Raw genomic sequence first — 7,308 nt, forward strand, 5'->3', positions numbered from 1 at the left:
CTTTGTATGATTTAATTAAAGATAACTGCATAAGACTAATATGGACAGGAGAAGCCCGAGCAGCCTTTAAGAAGTTTAAGATGGAGTTGATGCGAGCCCCAGCTCTTGGTTTACCAGATTTGTCTAAACCCTTTTGGTTATACTCCTATGAAAGACAGGGTATGGCCTTAGGGGTACTAGCACAAAAGTTGGGACCTTACAAAAGGGCAGTGGCTTATTTCTCTAAACAATTGGATGAAGTAAGTAAAGGATGGCCAGGCTGCCTGCGAGCAGTGGCAGCCGTAATTATGAATATACAAGAAGCCCGGAAATTTACAATGGGGCAGAAGATAACAGTGTTTGTCTCACACACTGTGTCAGCAGTTTTAGAACAAAAGGGGGCTCATTGGTTATCTCCTCAGAGATTTTTGAAATATCAAGCAATATTGGTAGAACAGGACGATGTGGAAATTGTGATAACTAATATTGTGAATCCAGCCTCTTTTCTTAGTGATGCTCCGGCGGAACCTGTGATTCACGATTGTTTAGAAACTATGGAGACTGTGTATTCCAGCCAACCAGACCTTAAGGAGGAGCCCATGGAAGATGCAGAAGAAACTTGGTTCACGGATGGGAGCAGTTTTGTTACACAAGGACAACGTAAAGCTGGATATGCTATAACAACTACTCAGCAGGTAATTGAGTCTAAGCCTTTACCCCCTGGAACATCAGCTCAAAAGGCGGAGATAGTTGCTCTCATGAGAGCATTGGAACTGGCAGCTGGAAAAAGAAGGGTAAATATTTGGACAGATTCTAAATATGCATTCGGCATGGTACATGCTCATGGAGCGATTTGGAAAGAACGTGGATTACTGACTGCTCAGGGAAAACAGATAAAACATGCTGAAGAAATTTTAAAATTGTTAGAGGCTGTAAAACAACCAGAAAAAGTGGCTATTATGCATTGCCGAGGGCATCAAAGAGGATCCACTGACTTCGAGATTGGGAACAGATTGGCTGATAAAGAGGCAAGAAGGGAGCCGGAAAGAGGTCAAGTGGAAGTGCTTGCTTTAATACCAGACGGTAAAATTCAGACATTAGAGAAAGGACAGGCTCCTAAATATTCAAAAGAAGATTTAAAGTTGATCGAGGATCTAAAAGGGAAGCTGAATGTTGATGGGTGGGCTCATTTGAAGGACAACAGGGTTGTTATGCCCTCTAATTTGGTGTGGCCTATGGTTTTGGGGGAACACAACAAAACCCACTGGGGAGCCGATGCCCTGTATAAACTATTAAATCGAGTCTTGGTAGCAAGAAATCTGTATACCACAATAAGGCAGGTAACCCAACAATGTGACACCTGTATGCGTCATAATCCCAATACAGGAAATAGGGTGACATTTGGTGTCATTGATAAAGGGAATTATTCGGGGCAACTGTGGCAAATTGATTTTTCAGAACTCCCTAGAAAAGGGGGGTATTGTTATTTACTGGTTCTGACTGACATGATTTCAGGAAGGCCTGAAGCCTTTCCCTGTCAAACAAACAAAGCAAGAAGAAGTGGTTAAAGTCTTGTTAAATGAAATAATACCATGCTTTGGGATTCTAGTAGCAATGTCTTCTGATAGAGTTTCACATTTTTGTGTGCAAGTGGTACAACAGATAAATAAGATTCTAAAGATATTCTAAAGACAACTGCATACTCTTTATAGACCGCAGGCAAGTGGACAGGTAGAAAAAATGAAACATTTAATTAAACAACAAATAGCTAAAATTGGACAAGAATCTAATTTGTCATGACCTCAATCCCTCCCTTTAGCATTACTTAGAATTTGAGTTAAACCTAGAATATAAGGGAATTTGAGTCCCTTTGAAATTTTATATGGAAGGCCATATCAATTTATATTTAGTGGAGAGGATCTAATGCAGCTAGGATTAGAATATTTATATGCATATATAACTGAACTTCAGAAATAATTAAATAAAGTACATAAATTTGTTCTCAGGACCTGGGCTAGATGGTTGGATCAACCAATCCACCCTTTTAAGCTCAGGGATTATATATATAAAGACTTTTTCAGGACAACCCCTAGAGGAAAAACGGAAGGAAAGTGGACGGGACCATACCAGGTATTACTGACAACACGCACCGCCATTAAGATTAAGGAGCAAGCAGCTTGGATCCACGATTCAAGGGTGAAGAAGGCCCTGGCAAGGATATGGACCATGACCCCAATTGGACCAACAAAATTATGGTTTTCCAGATCCTAATGATTGCAGGGGTGTGGTTCTCAGATTCGGGGTGGGCAGTTTGGGATGAGAACTTACACCTGTCCCTGATACAAACAATTTCTCAAGTAATTAATAAGACGAACTGTTGGGTATGCACCCATCTGCCACAGCATGGGAATAAGGGTGTATCGTTAATCAGGATTCCCTTGCCTGCAAACTTACCTTGGACTAATTTGTGGGAAAACACATCTTGGGGTCAAAAATATGAAGAAGTTTTGGAACTAGAAGTTAGTAGCTTCGTGCCATTGGAATCTTACTATGTATGTGTACAAAGGTGTAACCCGCCTAAGGGTATGGGAAAACAGGATTGTATAAATACGGGTACTACTTATGTGGGAAATCAGACATCTTGTAATCAAACAATTGATATTAGTACAACTAGCAGTTGGGCAAATTCAACCAGCTGGCCAGTTCCAGAAGGAAAAGGGTGGTATTGGCTATGCAATGATACAGCTCGTAAGGTCTTGCCTGAGAACTGGAAGGGAACTTGCACTCTTGGAGCAGTAGTCCCCAGTATGACAGTACATGATGTAGTGCCTCGAGGTTACTTGAGAAATCATATCTGGAGAATTAGACGAAAAATTAACAATCCATTGATAGAGAGACACACCGCTTTTCATAGTTTTGTTCGATGGTTTATCCCATGGTTAGGAGTGAATGAATTGGAAAAGGCGATAGTTAATATTTCTGCAATTATAGAGAAGTTAGAAAACAAAACTCTGGATGCTATAAAGGCTCAACAAGAAGAGATATCTAGTTTATCACAGGTAGTATTACAAAATCGGATGGCCCTAGACTTGTTACTGGCCGCTCAAGGGGGAGTCTGTACAGTAATAAATACAAGTTGTTGTATGTATGTAGATCAGAGTGGAAGGATCTCTACCGACCTGGAAGAAATATGGAAGCAGACAAGGGTCCTACATGAGATCAGTAAAGATGATCTTTCATGGAGTTTTAGTGAAATATGGAATAAGTTAACCTCCTGGTTGCCCAACTTCCAATGGTTGGAACAAGTGTTCATTGCTCTTATCACATTAGTAGTGTTAGGAATATTTGTGTGCATGTTGTTTAGATGCCTGCTTTATTGTGTTACTGTAAATAATGAAAGTATCTGATGCAAAAGAATTTGCATGGGAAAAGAAAAGGGGGGATTGATTAAGGAGGTATTGGGGAGGCATTGGGGAGGCAAGGACAATCCCCAGACATGGACAGTATATCTCAAAACAAGACACTGGAACTCATGATAAGGAAGCGGCAGACGGACAGAGAAACAAATGTAAGGACTATAAATCTCAAAATTGGACATTGGAATTCATTATAAAGATACAACAAACGGAAGAATTGGCAACAACCAGCTCTCGCAATTAAGAAACGTGCCAATTCAGCAGATTCCTGACCAAAGGTGAAAAGTACACTGTGAGGAAGACTCGGGGTCTTCCTCCCAAAGACCCCTGCCCACAATTCTTGGGAGGCTCTACGCAGGCGCAAGGTGCCAAAAGGCTAATTAGCATGAGAAGCGAGGGAAGGCGGGGATAGGTAATGCATATGTATAGGCGCTTGTAGAATATTGATAGATTGATTGTATAAATTCAAGACTGCTTTCCGCTTTGGGTATGCACGATAGGTGGAGAGATCCCCCGTGCATCCAGCGCTGCAATAAAGAATATACCACTTAAAGGAATTTCGGCTTCGATCTTTGAATCAACTTGCAAAGCTACTTATAAACTTGACTGTACTGCTTGACTACTTGACTGTAACTCGTAAAGCTAGTAACAGGAAATAATTAATCTTGCCTGGGTTTTTAGCAATTCGTTATTTTCCCTCAGAGAGTTAAGCGATGACCTCAGTTCGTTATTTTCATCAGTCATTTTTCTCAAGGTTTCTCTCAGTTGGCTCATTTTTGTCTCATGCTGCTTATTTTCATCAGTCATTTTTCTCAAGGTTTCTCTCAGTTGGCTCATTTTTGTCTCATGCTGCTAGAGAAATATCAAATTTTAAAACGTGATTAACAAGAGAGTCTTTTTAGAAATAATTCTCAACTAAGTTCCATTTCAGTGTTAAAAAACAGGACAAACTTTCAAAGATCAAATTTGTAATTCTTCATGGTCCAATCTGCACATACCACCAGTAGTGAAGAAAGCAACATCCACACCACATATTAAGAAGAAATATAAAGAAAATGGGAGCCATGGTGTACAGCCTATGGATCTTTTTTTTTTTTTCCAGAAAATACCTAGATCTTCTCATTGATCCTCTTGTACATTCCTCAGTTAAGTCAGGTGTGGGAAAGAATTGTGAATGAAAACAAATGTCAAAGCTTTTGTTTACACTTAGCTCTTTTTTCTTTTAGCATCCATTTTAACCACAAATATGCCCAATTCTCCCTTTTTTGAATCTTTCAAATATTCTAACTATTCACTGCTGATAGTTAAGACGCTTTAGTTCACCTGTACTTAAACACCTGTCCTGCAATGTCCAGCAATGTATCCAATACGTGCTACATTTCATCGAATTGGAAAAAAATTGTGAAACTCAAGATAGTAATCTTTTAATATTTGTTGTTATTATTAGTCCACAATATAATTTAATACCAGTACATACCATTAAAATATAAGCAAAAACAGACAAAAGAAACTGCAACAAAGGAAAATTGAAGCGACAATTACTTGTAACAGTCAAAAACCTGCGTGCCTTGAAAAAGAAACCAAGGAATGTGTCTTTTTTCCCCTTCACTGGAAATTTGAAATATAATTAAATATTTTCCAGCAGATTCTGAAAAAAAAAACAACACTGAGGCTTTGAAGCTGAGCATAAAACAAATGTTTTCAGAAAATAACACTGTTACTGAGCATGACCTGTGAGAAAACAATATGGGGCAAACTATAACCGCCATTTAAATATAAGTAGCATACTCTATGGATACAACAAGCATCCTGATCATCATGTAAGTCCTCTATGAATACTTCAGTTTGCACAAAAGAGAAAGAGAAAGAAAGATTTTACTGAGACTAGGAAGCAGATGATTTTAATCATACTCAAGACCATCTGAACTGCAATTCACTGAAGGAGCAACGGTCAAAAGAGTTTAGGCAGCAATTTGCTTGTCAGCATTTAGGTCAGATTTAAGTCAAGTGAGAAGAAAACTTTAACGTTGTATTCTTGTGAACCACTGTCTCAGCGTGCCTTTAAGAACAGAGAAAATACTCTAATTAACACTTTCAAAAATAACTAACTCTAAAGTCTTTAATACTGCAAAAGCTCTGAGAGACTAAATTTCATGTACTAGAAAACGAAGCAGAAAGTATTTACAACCATTCACACAATTCTTGTCTTAAAGAAACAAAATCAGCAATTTTGCAAACAACTTGTTCAAACATTTAAAATTGTTGACTGTAACTTGCAAAGCTACTTATAAACTTGACTGTACTGCTTGACTACTTGACTGTAACTCGTAAAGCTAGTAACAGGAAATAATTAATCTTGCCTGGGATTTTAGCAATTCGATATTTTCCCTCAGAGAGTTAAGCGATGACCTCAGTTCGTTATTTTCATCAGTCATTTTTCTCAAGGTTTCTCTCAGTTGGCTCATTTTTGTCTCATGCTGCTTATTTTCATCAGTCATTTTTCTCAAGGTTTCTCTCAGTTGGCTCATTTTTGTCTCATGCTGCTAGAGAAATATCAAATTTTAAAACGTGATTAACAAGAGAGTCTTTTTAGAAATAATTCTCAACTAAGTTCCATTTCAGTGTTAAAAAACAGGACAAACTTTCAAAGATCAAATTTGTAATTCTTCATGGTCCAATCTGCACATACCACCAGTAGTGAAGAAAGCAACATCCACACCACATATTAAGAAGAAATATAAAGAAAATGGGAGCCATGGTGTACAGCCTATGGATCTTTTTTTTTTTTTTCCAGAAAATACCTAGATCTTCTCATTGATCCTCTTGTACATTCCTCAGTTAAATCAGGTGTGGGAAAGAATTGTGAATGAAAACAAATGTCAAAGCTTTTGTTTACACTTAGCTCTTTTTTCTTTTTAGCATCCATTTTAACCACAAATATGCCCAATTCTCCCTTTTTTGAATCTTTCAAATATTCTAACTATTCACTGCTGATAGTTAAGACGCTTTAGTTCACCTGTACTTAAACACCTGTCCTGCAATGTCCAGCAATGTATCCAATACGTGCTACATTTCATCGAATTGGAAAAAAATAATTGTGAAACTCAAGATAGTAATCTTTTAATATTTGTTATTATTATTAGTCCACAATATAATTTAATACCAGTACATACCATTAAAATATAAGCAAAAACAGACAAAAGAAACTGCAACAAAGGAAAATTGAAGCGACAATTACTTGTAACAGTCAAAAACCTGCGTGCCTTGAAAAAGAAACCAAGGAATGTGTCTTTTTTCCCCTTCACTGGAAATTTGAAATATAATTAAATATTTTCCAGCAGATTCTGAAAAAAAAACCAACACTGAGGCTTTGAAGCTGAGTATAAAACAAATGTTTTCAGAAAATAACACTGTTACTGAGCATGACCTGTGAGAAAACAATATGGGGCAAACTATAACCGCCATTTAGATATAAGTAGCATACTCTATGGATACAACAAGCATCCTGATCATCATGTAAGTCCTCTATGAATACTTCAGTTTGCACAAAAGAGAAAGAGAAAGAAAGATTTTACTGAGACTAGGAAGCAGATGATTTTAATCATACTCAAGAGCATCAGAACTGCAATTCACTGAAGGAGCAACGGTCAAAAGAGTTTAGGCAGCAATTTGCTTGTCAGCATTTAGGTCAGATTTAAGTCAAGTGAGAAGAAAACTTTAACGTTGTATTCTTGTGAACCACTGTCTCAGCGTGCCTTTAAGAACAGAGAAAATACTCCTTTAATTAACACTTTCAAAAATAACTAACTCTAAAGTCTTTAATACTGCAAAAGCTCTGAGAGACTAAATTTCATGTACTAGAAAACGAAGCAGAAAGTATTTACAACCATTCACACAATTCTTGTCTTAAAGA

This window comes from Anas platyrhynchos, chromosome 22 (assembly GCF_047663525.1).
Source record: "Anas platyrhynchos isolate ZD024472 breed Pekin duck chromosome 22, IASCAAS_PekinDuck_T2T, whole genome shotgun sequence".
Lineage (NCBI taxonomy): Eukaryota > Metazoa > Chordata > Aves > Anseriformes > Anatidae > Anas > Anas platyrhynchos.